The sequence below is a fragment of the Halichoeres trimaculatus genome, unplaced genomic scaffold (genome assembly GCF_033239565.1).
Source record: "Halichoeres trimaculatus isolate MK-OKI-2021-1 unplaced genomic scaffold, fHalTri1.1 fHalTri1_scaffold_11, whole genome shotgun sequence".
Lineage (NCBI taxonomy): Eukaryota > Metazoa > Chordata > Actinopteri > Labriformes > Labridae > Halichoeres > Halichoeres trimaculatus.
This window is the reverse complement of record NW_027437189.1, coordinates 10,384,957-10,401,434: the sequence shown is the minus strand read 5'-3', so window position 1 is coordinate 10,401,434 and position 16,478 is coordinate 10,384,957. Positions and strand designations below refer to the sequence as shown.

At 42.0% G+C, this 16,478-nt stretch overlaps 1 protein-coding gene across 11 annotated transcripts in view; it reads right to left on the bottom strand.

The window, feature by feature from the left end:
- LOC141798866 (membrane-associated guanylate kinase, WW and PDZ domain-containing protein 1-like) overlaps nt 1-16,478 on the bottom strand; it is a 104,989-nt gene that overhangs the window by 47,354 nt on the left and 41,157 nt on the right. Inside the window, exon 1 of one of the 11 annotated variants that reach the window (XM_074680767.1) lies at nt 13,982-14,286. The exons of 9 other annotated variants lie outside the window; for them this stretch is intronic. The gene's annotated coding sequence lies outside the window, so the exon portion shown is untranslated. Of the gene's footprint in view, nt 1-9,100; nt 9,348-13,981; nt 14,287-16,478 lie in introns of those variants that run through there. One more of the 11 variants, XM_074680769.1, reaches the window with a different exon arrangement.

The following is a 16,478-nucleotide window of genomic DNA, read 5'->3' as shown; positions in this document are numbered from 1 at the left end:
AATACCAATGTCGATATCAATCACTGATAGTTTATGAGACCAAAAACTGATAGGTGGAACTAATATACATTCAATGTGTAAATTAAAATCTTGAAAAATTCATTCAAATGGCTCTACAAAGAACTAAATAAAAACTGAAAGTTTTAATTTCATTTAGAAGTATTTGCCAGTTACCTCCCAAACACATCAGATGCATCCTCGGTCCGGCTCCGCTTATAAAAAATACAACTAGGCAAAGGAGGCGGTCCAGTGCGAGTTGACACATTGAGTTGAATGGAAACCCATCTAATATGGTGCAGTGACATAATAGAGCTGGACCAGATCTAGTGTATTCAGGTTGTTACACTTGCAGTATATTTACGTTAAGGCAGTTAGTGTTGTGAGCGAGCCATTAGGTGATGGACCAGCAATGACGCTGGAGTAGTATGTTTTTAATCAATTAAATCAATCTGAGATAAGTAAAATAAAACACTGATGCAGATAGTCGGCGACATGCTAAATATCAGACTCATATACCAGCCAAGATCAATACCTAGTCAACCTTTTAAATTAATAGTTGCTTTGGGGTGAAAATTGGTCTTTGCACTTTATTCAACTCCAATACATCAAATCAACAATAAAAATCTTATCTAAAACTAAAAATATCAATTTTATTAAGCTACAAGAGGAAAAAGAGAACCATCAAATTGCTGTGGTTCATTCTCTGGGGACCAAGAAATGTGTTTCCCTCTTGTAGCAAAACTTTTAGGTTGATGGGATTATTTCAGTCTGGACAAAAACAAACGACAAACACTCAAGTCTTGTGTGATACAGTGTGTTTGTAGAGATTTCTACAGCATGCACTGTGTTGATTTGATTTGCAAATGGCAAACTGCTGTCTCGGAGTCACCAAATTACAACCTGATATCTTCATATAATCTTTTGTCGAACGTTCATGCAGCCATTCCTTTCAGATAACGGCATCCTGTTACCCTGTATGTTGATGACAGAAATCTGTCGCTCTCAGAGATTGTGCTATACTGTTTATACCAAGGTTACAATCCTTTTAATCTCTCTGACTATATTAAGCTGTTGCAGGCAGTGTTACAAGTCAGTCAGCTGGACTGTATCCATAATGTGGCATAATGCTTTCAAAAAGGAAGGAATAAATCAGCGGCAGCATACTTACCGCTCCCCTCAGTTACCCTTTACTTTTTATTGTGTAACTTATAAATATAATTCTCACTGTCCGCCTCACATGCCCCCATTAGCATCTTCTGTCCCTCCCACCATCTCTTCTCTTCATCGCCTCCTTTTTGGTGCCGTGCAGGCTCTCTACGTCACCATTAAATCCCTCTCCTCTTTCATCTTCAATTCTCTGTGGGAAGTTTTAAGTTCTCTATTTCAGTCTTCCTGCTTTTGGAAATATTCTTAGGATTTAGTGGGCGGACGCAGCAGTAGTTTGATGTTTGCTACTTTGCTACACAGAACATACAAACTGCACCAATCATGGCAGAAAAGTGAAGGCAGGGATCTAACGAATGGCTGGATGGCAGGTGAGAAGGGGGAAAGTGAAAGAGGATGAGGCAGGTACAGACACATGACACACACAATGGTGAGAAGACAATCACCTAATGGGGACATGAAATCCCTCACGCCACAAACAGCTTCAACTTTCTCACTCATTTTCACCTCTTGCTGCTTGAAACACACACACATGTGCACAAAGAGCAGCTCTGGCTAGTTGTGCAGCACATTTTTGTCCTGGTTCCTACATCTCCTCTTTCATGGTGTCTGGACACTGTGTTATTGAGTGAGTAGCATCTCACACTCTGTCTCTTACAAGGGTGAAGCTGGGTATGTGCATGTGTGTGTGTGTGTAGTATTGATCCCTGACAGCTAAAAGGATAAAGGAGCCCAAGCAGACCTGTCGTCTCCTTTGTCATGTTATCAGAATTGTCTCTTAGTATGTGTCTCTGAACAGGTTAACTGAGCCCCCCCTTCACTCAAAATACACCAGTGTTGAACCTGTAGCCTTTTACCAATTAGATTAATGGAAGATAATAAACTCAAACAAAATTATGTTGATTATTAAATATCAATCAAGTTGTTGAACTAAAAATGTGTTAAAATGCCTGCAATCAGCAGTTTTTCAAGTGTGAGCATTCCAAGTTCACTCTTATACATCCCCTCTCACTCAAAATCAGGAGGGGGCTGGACTGGTGATCTCAACAGAAGAGAAACTTATCACTATTATTTTTTTATGAGGTGTTAATTCCTGATGTGATTTTTTAAAAAATTGTTTCTTTGTGTAATTTTACAGAATAAAAAGTAAATCAATTTAACAGAAATATCTAAAACTAGAAAAGCACTCAGAGAGTCCAGACTTCTGCCAAGCATATTGTGATTGTCCTACTTTAATGTTATATCCCTTTCAGCAGACTGTCTGCTAAAATTTGGTGTTAGTTGCAGGTTTGTACGATAATTTGTTACCTGACAGTGTTGAAAATTATGATGACCCATTACATATTTCATATTCCGGGTCTTAGTATCCAGAATATTGCCAGGACCACGATCGTACTTTTACATCTGGCAGAAATTATGGTGACCTTGTCTTGTATTGTTTTGCAAAGCAATTCGACCATTTATCAGGGAGTTATATCCACATACGGTGAAAACAGCCCTATCTCACAATGATAAAGAATCCTTTAAAGAAATCCCGGATCCAGACTGTGATCCAGATCAGTTCCAAAATGTAATCACTTCTTCCTTATCCCATTCTGGACATTTCCTCAAAATTTCATACAGATCCGTTCATTACTTTTTGAGTTATGTTGATCACTAACAAAAATAAGGACAGATGGACAAACTATCCCAAAAACACAACCTCATTGGCGGAGGTAATTAAAATGTTTGCAAACATGGATCAAGAAGCCCTGGGAGCTGTGTAACCAAGGTAAAGTATCAGCAAAACTGGGGGTTCCAGAGATGAGGAGGACAATTTTGCCTGATTCCACAAGCTCAACAAAATTCCCAGTCCTGAGATTTTACGATGAGTGGGAAAGAGACGTGAGTGGCTGATGTTAAACTTCTTGAGACAATCCAGGTATAAAAGCCCTCAACAACCCAAACTTTCTGCATCTGAATATTAAGGGAGATATGGCAATATACTGAAGACTTACCACCTATTAGAGATCTTATTAGGATTAAGAATGTAGTCTCAAAGGTGTTGTAATGTCTTCACTGTATAGTGATCACCCCCTCCTCAGCTCAAATCCTGTCTGAGCATGTATACGACAGAAACTTATAGCAAACACACTTTGAGATGCGGGTGTGAGCATCCACATGGATAGACTCACATTGAGACACAATCAGACACAAATACAGAGGAGGGAAAGAGTGTGTAAACATACTATACAGTATATAGTGTACACAGAATGTGAACTATAAATAGCAGGTCGAGGAAGCCAGATTCTGTCCTCGCTGGCAGTTCATAAAAAGCTCCGGAGCAGGGGACGTGTCCCTGAAGTGGCCTGTTGGACTGCTCTCTATGACCCACATCTTGCCTCTGAATACTGGGCCACTTTCTCACTGCGACTGAACAGACCCAAGTCATTGTCTCTGTGAACTGATTTCCCTCATCTGAGGTCATTTTTAGCTTTCACATGCTCTGAGGTTACTGGTAATCCATTCGTGAAATTCTGATATGGTCTTCAGCTGAGAGGAAAATCTCTGTAATGAAGGAGTGATAGGCTGGCGACCTGTCCAGGGTTAATCTGTGTTGTGCCCAATGACAGCTGGAGTAGCCTCTTGCCTGACCGAGAAAAAGCAGGAAAAGACAAAAGATGTATTGATGGATGGAGTTTGGCCTTAGTACTGGCCAACACTCAGGTCATGACATAATGACACATGCTGATTGTTTTGCCAATAATGTTCCATCTGCTATTAAGCTATGCAAAGGACATTAAGTGTCACTTTTACCTGCAAACTAAAGAGTATCAAATACATCCTACGTTCATGGGCCTGAATCTCATCAAAATAAGATGTTGAGGGAACGCAAACTCAAGAAGTTTGCATTTTACGAGTGTTTTCTAATCCTGCTCTCAGTGAACAAGCATGAGTGGCACAACATTCAGAGGCCATTTTATGTAGCTTCAGAGAAACACAGATTCAGAGGCCATCTGGCTTCTGAATCTTTTACAACGCACAGGGCTCAGCTTTCACTGTTTCAACAGCCAAAGAGAATCAGAGTTGTATTCATATAGAGCTCCACATCATTGGACCCTGAACCACATACACTGAGCTGATATAGATTTGATGAAACTCTACTAGACATCCAATTCACTGATACAAATGAGGGTTATTTAGTTGTAAATGTCATTGTTCTTTGTGTTCACTGGCTCATATTTACGTGAAACAGGGTTGCACTGCTGCCCTGTCATGTGGGCTGAAAAAGCTGTGTGAGTTTTTTATAGTAGTATGGAGGCTGGTATCTGTGGAGGCCAACTAAATATTTCATTCATGTGGCTGAGTAAATGTTTGTATCGTCTAAAAGTGGCTCGAGCCTGCCGGGGTATTAGCCTGAAACACTGTGTACTGCACAGAAGAAGAAGAAAGCTCAGGGGCTGGTGATGAGTGTTTTGAGTACATGACTCTCTATATAGTGTGTTGTTTTTAGCCATGCTAGCAACTAGCAGGTATGTTAGCTACTTTGGTGTCCTGAGTGGTCTTTGTTTTTTTGTTCAATCATGGTTTCCAGCATGGACTGTATAAAGAATGGACAGCGTGGCTCCGCCTTAGAGCATTGTACGGTTTTAAAGCCAAAATACCCCGGTCTGAGGCACTGCCATTATGCAGCCAGAGTCTGCACAGTAGGGAATCTGTGTGGAGCCGGATGACAGATACAGGTCTAATCTTTTTGGTGTTTCTTCTCAACATTTCTTACTATTCCTGAAAAATCATAAACACAGAAACATCAGCTGTCAACCATTGTTAAACATTCTGTAAAACTCAATTTTCCACCACTAATAACTGATGAAAAATAAACTCTTTTAGTTAAAAAGGACTTGAAAAGAGTGCAGCCCATTGATATCCTCATATCACCACAGCATACAGATGTGAGAAACATTTCTACGAGGTGTATTTACTTTTTAGTTTGACCACAGCCCATCTGGAATGAACAGGGGAGACAGAGTTTTTTAGCTACACTGCTGCCCGTCACCAGGGAGAGCAGTTTTTGTGGCGACTTAGAGACAAGATGACGAGATGACGTCTATTTTTGGTTTCCAGGGGATAAATCTGAAGTTTTGTGATAAATTTGCATCCTCTCAAGTGCGGTTTCCTTACTACTATGTCAGTTAACTAAGAACTGCCTTCTGATTGAAACCATAGTTCATGGATCCTAGATGTTATAGCCTGTAAGAATAGTTTTGTTGTCATTTGACACGAAGATAAACTGCAAAAAATCACTGAAAACATCAACACTGTGCTTGCTACACATGTATTGTTGAGTACCTGTTTGACTTGATAACAACACTCCTGTGTCTTCTTAATCCGTCTGTACTGACAGCAATCTAAGCATGGACTTTAAATCTATCTTTAACCCCAACCTACAGATTAACCCTGAATTAGACTATGCAAGTCTGCAGACTTTTACTCTATTGTTACACCTGGCACTCACTATATATTTTTAACCGACACAATACAGTCACTTGAAAGCACTCCATTGCTACAGTGTGCAATGTGGAGGATGCTTCAGTAGTTAAAAATAAAAAGCAGGTTCAAATTTCTGTAAAAGCTGAGGTTGTACAGAAGCTTTTAAGTAAAAATGGAACAATGTTCGAGCTTTATTTGACACTGTGGAATTCTTATCCATTACTTATACATGTTAAACTTTTGTGTTGTGGAAACAAACTAACAAGTAGAAAGCAGGATGTCAGGCTAAGGGTGAGATCTATCTCTCCATCCTTCTCTGCCATTCTCTTCGTGTCCCATTTTGACCCAGAGTTCAGTGTGTTTCAGTGTTCACCTGAGGCTAAGATAACCTGAGAACCTCTGTCCTCACATTCCCATGACCACCTGTCATCAGAGACACAAACTGCCTCAGTCTATCCACAAGAAAAACTGAAAACTTTGTGCTTGTAAATATAAAAAACAACAGAAAATCTACAAAGACAGCAACCCAAATACACAAACAAATCCAGGATAACAAAAAAAAAAGGAAAAAAAAAGCTCCAGACTCTTAACAAAAGGCAGTAGGACACTGACAACCCTCTGGTGACATCTGATACCCTCAATCGCCTTCCTGCTGTTGATGGTCTGGGGAGCTTCCACTCATTGTCTAACACAGACATACAGACACTGCTAGACACACACTCACACGCACTCACACAAAAACACGAGTTCAGCCAAACATCTGCTGTTTTAACCCCTGCTGGTCGCGAGTGCACGCGTGGCGTGGGGGAGAATACACAAGACTGGGCAACTTCCAAATGACCTGAGAGTGAGGTTAGCTTGATGCTGGGACTCTAAACTCTGTAAGATGATGCCTGTTTAAAGGCGCATTCCACACAAAGCTATAGCTCAAAGTACTAATCTCTTAATACAAATCATTGTTGTGCTTGTACTAAATATACAAACACGCATTTAAGCCCAATAAAATCAGGATATTGTGGTTAGTATAAGTTTTTTTTTCTTTTTTGTCTCTAATTGTTGTTTGTTGTTAGTGTTTTAATGCATTTTCTCAGAAACTACAGCTTATATGAAATATTTGAGTCTATGACCAATTTTCATTTTGTTTTATATCAAAATGTTATTTATCACATCAATCCATACTGTATTTCAAAGTGTACTATTTTGTATGACTTTATCAAACCGTGTAATATCCTGCTGCATTATATCAAATCATATCATATCATATCATAGACAGTATGGTATCACTCTGTTTCAAATAGTATCAAATTTTATGAATTTGCATCACAACCTGTCTTGACAGACCAAACCGTACTGGACAGAACTGTACCTTATTATGTTTGAACATATACAATACCTAACGTATCATAATGTACTGTGTCCTACCATATGGAAACCATATCATAATCGTATCATAATGTATCCTTCATATTTCTTTGAACCAAATTCTATTTTATTACATTGTTCTGTATAATGTTGTCATGCATAAGGGTATTCATATTATTTTAAGTTTTTACTGTATTTTGCAGTATTGTATAAATTTAAATATAGTTTCAAAAATAAATAAATAATGGAATAGATTAAAAAAAATCTAAATGATTTTCTAGTATAGAGAAACCTACATTTTCAGAACTTTTTCTTGTACCTGTCTTTCCAACAACACAAAAGCCTTCGCCACATCATAAACTGGGGTGTGTTTCCAGGATAAACACACGCTTAGTGTTGGCTAGCATGTGTGTGTTTTGAAAACAGAGGCTGAAAAGGTGACGTGAAAGCACATTACGTGCACATCTCTGAGCAGACAGAGCAGGGGCGGGGCAGAGAAAGCCAACAGCCACACAGGGAGTTAGAAGGGAACTCTCCTGGGCCTCTAAGCCAATTACTGGAGCAGCATTGATTGAGGCAGCACTTTAAGGCCTCATCTACACAAGTAGTCCCTTAATACACTGGTCAGATGATGGGAGCATCTCCACCACAAACCGTGAACAGATAGATAGATGTCCATTTGCATCCATTATGTTGTGGGCTTGACAAATCTGTTTAGAGATGCTAATAGAGAGTATAACACAATATCTGGTTGAAACTCAGATCAGAGTTATCTAAAAGGTGCGTTGCTTCATCTTCAGGTGCTGAACCTGTTCCCTCAAACCCTATCAGCTGACCCGTAGAACAAGGCCAGTATTACACTCTGGCTTTGTTCAATCAGCACTTCCAGCTCCCTGTTAAAAGGATTGCTGGTCCATAATGATTTATGAAGGGGAAAGGAGAGAGAATCAATGTAGCGGGGGCCCTCAGATTAATGATTAAGCAAATTGCAGCCCCACTCCAGATCCTATCAGAGGCTGAGGTGCTGCTGAGAGCAGGCCATGCTGTTGGAAGTTCAATTACCTGACATGAAGTTAGAGAGGGCTCGATGACACTTTTCAATTCCCAGAATCAAACGTGTTAAAAACGAGGCGTGTGTTCAAAAAGCTTTGAAAAGGAACTATCAAAGAGGTCAAGTGAGCCTAAAATCAAGTCAATACCTCCTTTAGCATGGGGAAAAACATGATGAGAATCAAACTTCTAAACTCATACTGGTCATTTTTCAGATATTAGCCCCTGCATTTTGGTTTAGGGGCTGCAACATAAGATGATTAAAATGGACAAGTTGCCTTAAACAATCAACTTCCACTCAAATGCAATACAAGTGCAAATGGATTAATTAAGCTGAATTCAAGCTAAGTTTGTGCTTTTTTCTGGCTTCGGCACATCTAGAACAAGAATTGAAACACTACACCAGCTCTAAAATTATGTAACGGTTTCTTAATCAAATACTCTATCACATACTCTGAAGCCAGTTTCTGGTGTGATTGTCTGTATAGAGGGATGAATGTAGTTATCCCTTGAAAAGAAGGAGGACAGAGAGAGTGAGGCCAGTCACACAATGCTGCTGCTGCAAAATACAACAGGCCATTCTTTCAGCTCGCGCCACAACACTCCTCACAGCTGAGTCCCAGCCGCTATTCTCCTGCTGTTCCCCCAGCTCCCTCCCCATCTCTCCCCTTTCAATTTGGGGGAGAAGAATGAGTAGGAGAAGGGGAGGGGAAGGGGGGCTGAGGATGAATAGTGAGGAAGCACATGCAATCTGAGGCATCTTTCGGAATTCTTGTGAAATAAAAGGTTGCATTGTTTTTTAAAGAAACAGGACAAAAATAAAGTAAGGACTGTTTTCATTTAAAGCATCACAGCTCTTTAATAACATGCCACAAATCTGCAAAGGTATGGATTCTTGTGTTCTCTCACTGCCTCTCCAAATAAAATCCACCTGCCCGTATTTCTGCCTCCGTGTGTGTGTATCTGATTATTCTCCCTACCCACATCTCTCCCAGTCTAATCCCGGAAGCCAGGGCATCATTCCCAGAGGAAAAAGTAAATGTCACAAAATTACCTCAACGCCGTTACCACCGCTGCTGCTGCTGTTGCTGCCTTCCCTTCTTCCTGTCTCTGCACGTTATTCCACGCAAATATTTAAAAAAATAAATCCAGGAAGGCTGAATTCTGCTCCCCCTCTTTCCACCAAAGCATCCATGGAGCCGTGTGAGCGAATGCTAGCTCCCAGCTTGCTCAGAGCTGATTCAGGCAGGCGGCTAGTAGGCAGCTGCCGTTTTCCTTCAAAGATCCACAAGCAGAGCAAATTAGAGGTCCAGCCCAGCTTAGAGGCTAAGCCATTGTGAGCTATTCACACTCCAGTTCCTGTCTGAGGCCAATGGCTGCAGCCCCCCTGCATCATACTCCCGCCCACTGCCTTGCACTCCCTCCCTCTCCTTCTCTCCTCTTGCTATCTTTCCAATAAATATAGACTCTGACATCACTTAACACATGGTTTCTCCTGATAAACGGCAGCTTCAAGCAGCTCTCATAACTGAGAAACATCTCCAGGGGTGAATTCTGGGTTAAGGCAGAGGAGGGGGGTGAAGAGGACCGCGGGACAAGTTGAGGATGGGAGGACGATGTGTAAATATGACGAGCGTGGCTTTCTTAGGGAGGCGGAGTGCTTCACAAAGCTTGGATTTGTTTAAATGCTTAGACTGAACCTACAGGACATCAGGAGATTAAGAACACAATGGTGGACCAAATAAGAACACACACCTGGCAGCAGGGGTGAGTACCTGCATGGACGTGGACGACTGCCCAGACAGCCTGACCAGGGAACCTCGGAGCTGCCCTGAGGGGAGGGGACTGCAGCTTTCTGTTTGGCTGCACATGGTCCTGAGAGTGCCTCAGCCAAAAGTTAGAGGCAGTGCTGAGTGAATCAATCCAAACTAAACTTTTAATTTAAGATCTAGTAATATATGAGCAACAAATGCGTCTTTTTGAAAAGTGATTTCATGGGTGCAAACGCTGAACCCTACAGCTAACTGGTAGGCTACTTTTGTTAGCAACAACCTGTGGCTTTATAAAAAAATGATTCGGTTTGAAGCTTTTCTTGCTGACCAACTTAAAGAGGGAATATTATGCTTGTTTTTAGGCTTTATTTTGTCTTTCTGATAGTTTTGTTGGTAGCTCTGCCTAATAATACAAAAAGAATCTTGACTGTTGTCTTTGAAAACTTCAGACTGTCTGAATTATTCATTTCAGTTACTGTGTCTTTAAGGCACTAAACTTGCATGGGTCTCACTCATTACTGGCGTGACTTTTTGAGCAAGAAGTTAGGAATGTGAAATGTGTCATGTGAATGTGAAACTTTGCTTCCTTTAAGTGTTGACATCAAAGACTGAGTAATTGTAAAGTATGAAAAAAAATTGCAAAATCATACTTTAAAGGGTCAGTTTGGTAATGCCAGTTTGGGTGAGTCTATTTATTTTGGTTGGTGTGGTGGTGCTTTTTTTTTTTATATCGCTGTTATTTCATTTCTGCATTACTGGAGCATTGATTGCTAAAAACCTTGCACAAAAATTGGCAGGATTTTTTTTAGGGTAGATTTAAAAACACCTCCTTAAACAGTGTAAACCCAAAATGAATGAAGCCACAAATAGTGTAGCTTAGCTTAGCTTAGCTTAGTTTAGCATTATGTCTAAGTATGAGGAGAAACAGCTAACTCTGTTCTGTCCAGGAGTTCAAAAAGTACAATGTGACTTTAATATAGTTAAATTAAAGTCTAGGAATTGGAAGAAATACTACTCAGCTATCCCAACTAGACATGCAGGGAGCGATCAGTTGGTCGGTCGAACGATGGGTGCAGATTTCCTTAAAGTGATACTCCGGGATGGAACAAGTTGGGTCCTATCACAAGGTTTAGGACAGAAATTACCCCTACAGCAGTGTTTTTGTGCAGCAGAAGCCCAGGGCGCTCGCACCAAACACCCCCTCCCTGCTCCTCTGCCGGTTTCCTCTGCACTCAGGCGGGACCATATTTTACTTGACCAAAAACACAAATAAACGGACTCCCACTCCCAATATCTGATATCGGTCAGCATTCACGCTTTATTTAGAGAATTTTCAGCGCGTTACTTTCACACAAAAACGCTAAACAAGGCTCTAGTTCTCATTGTGTCTCTTCGTCCTGGCAGAATACCTACGTTTGTTTATGCCCGGCACGCCGCCTTGGGACTGATACGCTAAGCGGCGAGCGCCTCGTAGCCAGCTGTGGCTCTGCAGCGGAGGTAGCGCCGTTTTACGACACGATGAGAACTAGAGCCTTATTTAGCTGTGTTTTTGTGTGAAAGTAAAGCGCTGAAAATTCTCTAAATAAAGCGTTTATTTGTGTTTTTGGTCAAGTAAAAAATGACCCCATCTGAATGCAGAGGAAACCAGCAGACGAGCAGGGAGGGGGTCTTTGGTGTGAGCGCCCTGGGCTTCTGCTGCACAAAAACACTGCTGTAGGGGTAATTTCTGCCCTAAACCTTGTGAAAGGACCCAACTTGTTCCATCCCAGAGTATCACCTTAATTTGGGGGGATTTGTGATTGGTGATCGGCCTTTCCTTACATATGAAATTGATCTTATTTACCTCCAAGAAGGTCTGACAGCCAGCCATTGTTGCTTTTTGCTCTGAGACCTAAAACTCAGGACACTTTATTGGTTGTTGGAGTTAAAACATAAAGATATTATTGTTTCACAGGTATTGCTCAATGATTTTTGATAAATAAGACTGGAACATTGAAGGTGTGTGCTGTCAGTTGAGAAAAATAAAAAATAAAAATTGGTATCAGCCCAAATCGACATTGGCAGGTCAGGCTTTTTAAAGATCAGTGAACTTAAAGCACAAACAGGGAATTGGCTTCACTTTTATGGAGCATATTGAACAGTATTATAAACCTGTATTAATATGGTAGATTCGTAGGGTTTAAAAACCTTGGTAACCTCTCTGATGGAGCTGAAACAGCCCTGTTATGAAGAACACTGAATCCCCCTGAGATAACAAGAGTGAGCCAACCCACAGAAGAATAAATATGATCCAAACACAGCAGATACTGTAGGCAGCACCATGAACACAAAGTTCAGAGAAGGAAGTTGAAGCATATATCCCTATTTAGATCAATCTGGCGTCATCACTCTGGCAGCTCAGAGACTTGCACATCCTCAGGAGCTACAGTATGTGGGCTAGCTGGCTGCCACAGAGGATCCATATCCAAACCATCACAAGACACTCACACACGGATGAGCTGGTTACAGACGATGTGATCACAACAGAGAATCTTTGTCCGGTCTGTGAATTGGCACAGTTCATCTCCTTGACCTCAAAGACAGGGTTATCATCCCTACAGAGCTCTGCTAACAACAATGACTGCAATGACTGCAGCAAAAGTAATGAAACAGAAATGATTTTGAAGTTTTGAGACAAGATAGTGGATTGTCTGGGAATGATTTCAAAATGTTAGCCCGGGTGACTCTGGCATGATCCTGTCAACAGTTGAAGCATATTTCACGTATCTGAGGACGCTGACTCCAAAAGCTTGGCTAGGGGAACCATGAGTAAGGATTTTTAACCTCGGTAATATTACTGTGAGTGCAATGCTTCATGTATTCTTAAACACAGTGGTTTCTTCTTAGGTTTTAAGGTACACCTTGTTCTGGTGCAGACGAAAAAAAACTGATGTTGTTGTTTTAATGGTTCCTCTTCTTGGATAATGTACCATCAGATGCCTTTGAATGGACCTAAGAGGGATTGCCAGTAACAAAAACAATGCCAGAAACCACAGCCTCCTGTGCCACCTTCCTCCCACCTGCCAATCACACTAATGGATCCACAAGAATACAGATCTGCAGTCCTTTTGGCCAGTGTGTGATTTATTTTAATGGTTACAAATGATGCCTGCATCTGTATAAGAATGAATACACCAACACATGCATTAAACATAACCCTAACACACACACGTCGTCCATGTAAACACACACACACACGGTTTGCACCTGTCTCCACATCATCACTATGCAAAAACACATATTTGCCAAGCTTCCTGAATAAACTCAGTGGCCGTTTTTTTTCTTCTTTTTTGCAACCCAGAGCAAATCGAGTTTAACACTGCACGTATTTGCTCACATGAACAAAAATATGAAGGGTGCGTATGTGAAAAAAACAGGCAAACAGAAGCTGGGGCCCACTCATCCGTTACCAGAATGAATGGCCGTCATTAGCATGAGGCTCCCCGGCAGCACCCTGCAATGCAGCGACACACACAATGGCGAGTGCCACGCTTCCCCCCAGAGAAGCCCCTTTTGTTTGAGCAGCATCTGGACCTGACCTCCATGCATTCGAGGCTGATGACCCCCCCTTTTACTCCTCATCTCTTCTTCTCTTCCTCTCCTAACCTCTTCTTGAAAAATCCTGCTCTGCTTCTACAGCAAACCCCCCTTCCTCCTCCTCCTCCTTCATCTCCTCCTCTCCTTTCCTCTCCTCTACCCTGTCCGTTCTTCACACACAGATACCCCCTCTTTCTCCCTCCCTCTTCAAGCTGATGAGAGCAGCCATCTCTTGCCTCTTGAAAAGAAGGTCTGTGTACTAGCAGGCCTTGCACAAAGCCTGCAGGGTGAATTAGAAAACCAAAGAGGGAAGAGGACCAGGGCTACCGGCCATCTGTCCCTCTGGGTTGGATGTGCCTTCTCCGAGTGAGCCTGCCCCTCTCCCTTTCCCCTCTCATAATTCCCACCCCTACCCCCACCTTCCCTGATTCCCTTAGCCTATATACACAGCATCAACCACACACATACACACACACACACCATCTACACACACCATCTCTGCCATGCATACATCACAGGCTTGGGATGGCGGATGATGATGGTAGAAAAAAAGAAGAAGAAGGAGAGAACAAGGAGCTGCCACTTGCCTGGATGCAGAGGGAGCCCAGCGCAGGCAAATCAAGCCGTAATCCCTTTTCTTTGTGCGAGCGGCAAACAGAGAAATTTGTCTCCAACAATGATTTCCCCGAGATCGGCAGTGGAGTGGAAAACAAGGAAGCGAGGGAGTGAAGGACAGCGAGGAAGGGGAGGGAGAAAGAGAGCGCGAGAGAGTGAGAAAGAGGGAGGGAGATGGAGGGAGACAGCGGGAGCAGCTCAAGTGTGACAGAGAGAGACAGAGGAAGGCAGCAGCCAACGCCGAGCCACAGGGACGCTGACACTCACAGGAGGATTTGAAGTGAAGAGAAGGGAGGACGACAGAGAAGAGAGCAGGGAGAGGGAGAGGGAGGGAGGGTGAGATCAGGTGGGGGGAGGGAAGGATTGGTTCGCCGTGTGGCTCAAACCTCGGGATAACGCCAAGATAACCCTCATCCCTGAGCGGCAGCTGTAGACGTGAGAGGGAAATGAATCCCACGAGAGAACGACTTCTCTATCAATTGTGACATTTGCTGCACATGATAACAATGGCCATCTGTAGCAGTTGGGCTATGAGGGAGAAAGGAGGAGGAGGAGGAAGAGGAGGGGGAGCTCTTCCTATAAACACACTCGCCCAAAAGAGAGGAGAAAAAAAAAATCACCTCGGCCAGTGGTGGCACCTGTTCGAGTCAAACACAGGCAGCAACACATGTGCTCAGGAGAGGGGGAGGAGACGTGAGGGACACACAGACAAAAGAGACACAGGGCTCAGAAGTGTGGCTTTTATTTGACTGCTTTTGTCATTCTGCCTTGTCATGCCCAGGAAATATTTGCATGTGTGAGTGTGAGAGAAAGAGAGAGACAATAAACAGGAGGCGGCGGCAATAGTAGGTCACCAAGAAAAGGAGAGAAGGAGGGACAGGAAGAAAGAAAGATGAAAGGAGGGGTAAATAGGGCAATTTAGCCAATTGCAGTTTGCAGAATAATTGCAACAAAATTCTTACTTTATTTACATGTTGCCAAATTCACCAGAAAACCAATCCTTTCTCTGGTTTATAAACATTCCTGTTACTTCTCTGTGCTGTTTTCTGAATGACATTTTGCTTTATCAACATGAACGTGGGCCATGTAGTTTATTTTAACTCAGTCCTACATACACCTCTTTCCACTGCCTTACACTGGCACGCACACCAAAGTCATGTCTGAAAATAGTCCCAAACAAACACCTTTAGGTCCATGAACAAAAAGGCTGTACAGTGTGATTGGATGGGATTATTCCAGATACAAACACTCCCCTCATCACCCCTCCTCTTTTGGCAAAATGACGGTGGCCTTCAAGGACAAGAAGCTCCTGTCATGCATGATAAGTACGATCCTCCATTTTTCAAGTTTTGCCGTCAAAATGTCAATTCATACAAATTATTTTGAGCACAGAAACCAATCTTTTCTTCACTCACCAAATACAAAAACAAGTATGATACTAGTTTATCTGTTCTGGGCTACGATAGAAACATGATGCTGCAAGATGTCTGCAAGGGATTTGCTCCTTTGTAGGGACAAGGGTGTCATTCTCAGTAAACAAAAACATAACCACTTATCAGTTCAGGTGAAAGTGGTCACTTTCATGCTTCATTTCAGTGTTGTGTCCAGAGTTTTTGGAAATCTGTTTTCACCACATGGATTTTGTCAATCCTGCAGTTGAGCTCAGCCTACAGTAAGTTTTTAATGATGTGGGTTAAGACCTCATGTAGTCACACCAACCCAGCTCCTCTGGTCACTTCTTGTCTTAACCTAGTATACAACTGTTATCATTTCCTAAATGCAAGGCCCTAACTGAATGAGGGAGTGGTGGCACTAGCCTGGTTCTCTTCACTTTGCATCCCCAGAATGCTTTGCATAGCACTATCTTTTTGGGTGAAACACCTAACAATAAAACATACTTCTCTCTGTATTTTATACTGGTACACTGGTCACACCCATGTGGGACAAAGCCAAGTTTTAAGACAATAGGGCATTAAAAGTGCTTCCTACAGAAATCATATGACCCATCAACCTTTACTGTGCACCAGCACCCAAAAACAAACTGTAGCAAGTACAGGTGGAGCTAACTCAATGTATTGTGAGGTCGAACAAAACAGAAGTACTCCAATAGTACCTCTAATAAGTGCTTAGGTTTGCAAAACTTTCCATGGGAGTTTGTAGTAGTAAACTGGAATTTATAATGACCTAGATATAGTTAGGCTTTATATGTTGTAGTTTAATTTTGGCGAAAACATCCAAATTTATTTTGAGTTCACTCGAGTATCTATGCTATTCCTTGACCACACAGCAGCACTTTGTTGGCTGCAGGACTAGTGAGGCCACACTCCCTTCATGCTCTGTGCATGATGCTCACAGCACAAGACCATTTTAGACACCTCCTGAGGATGACATAAAGTGGAGTAAGTTCTGACAAAAAGAAATCACAATTTTTTCAATCTTCCAAAACTTAACGTCCCATGAAAAGATTTT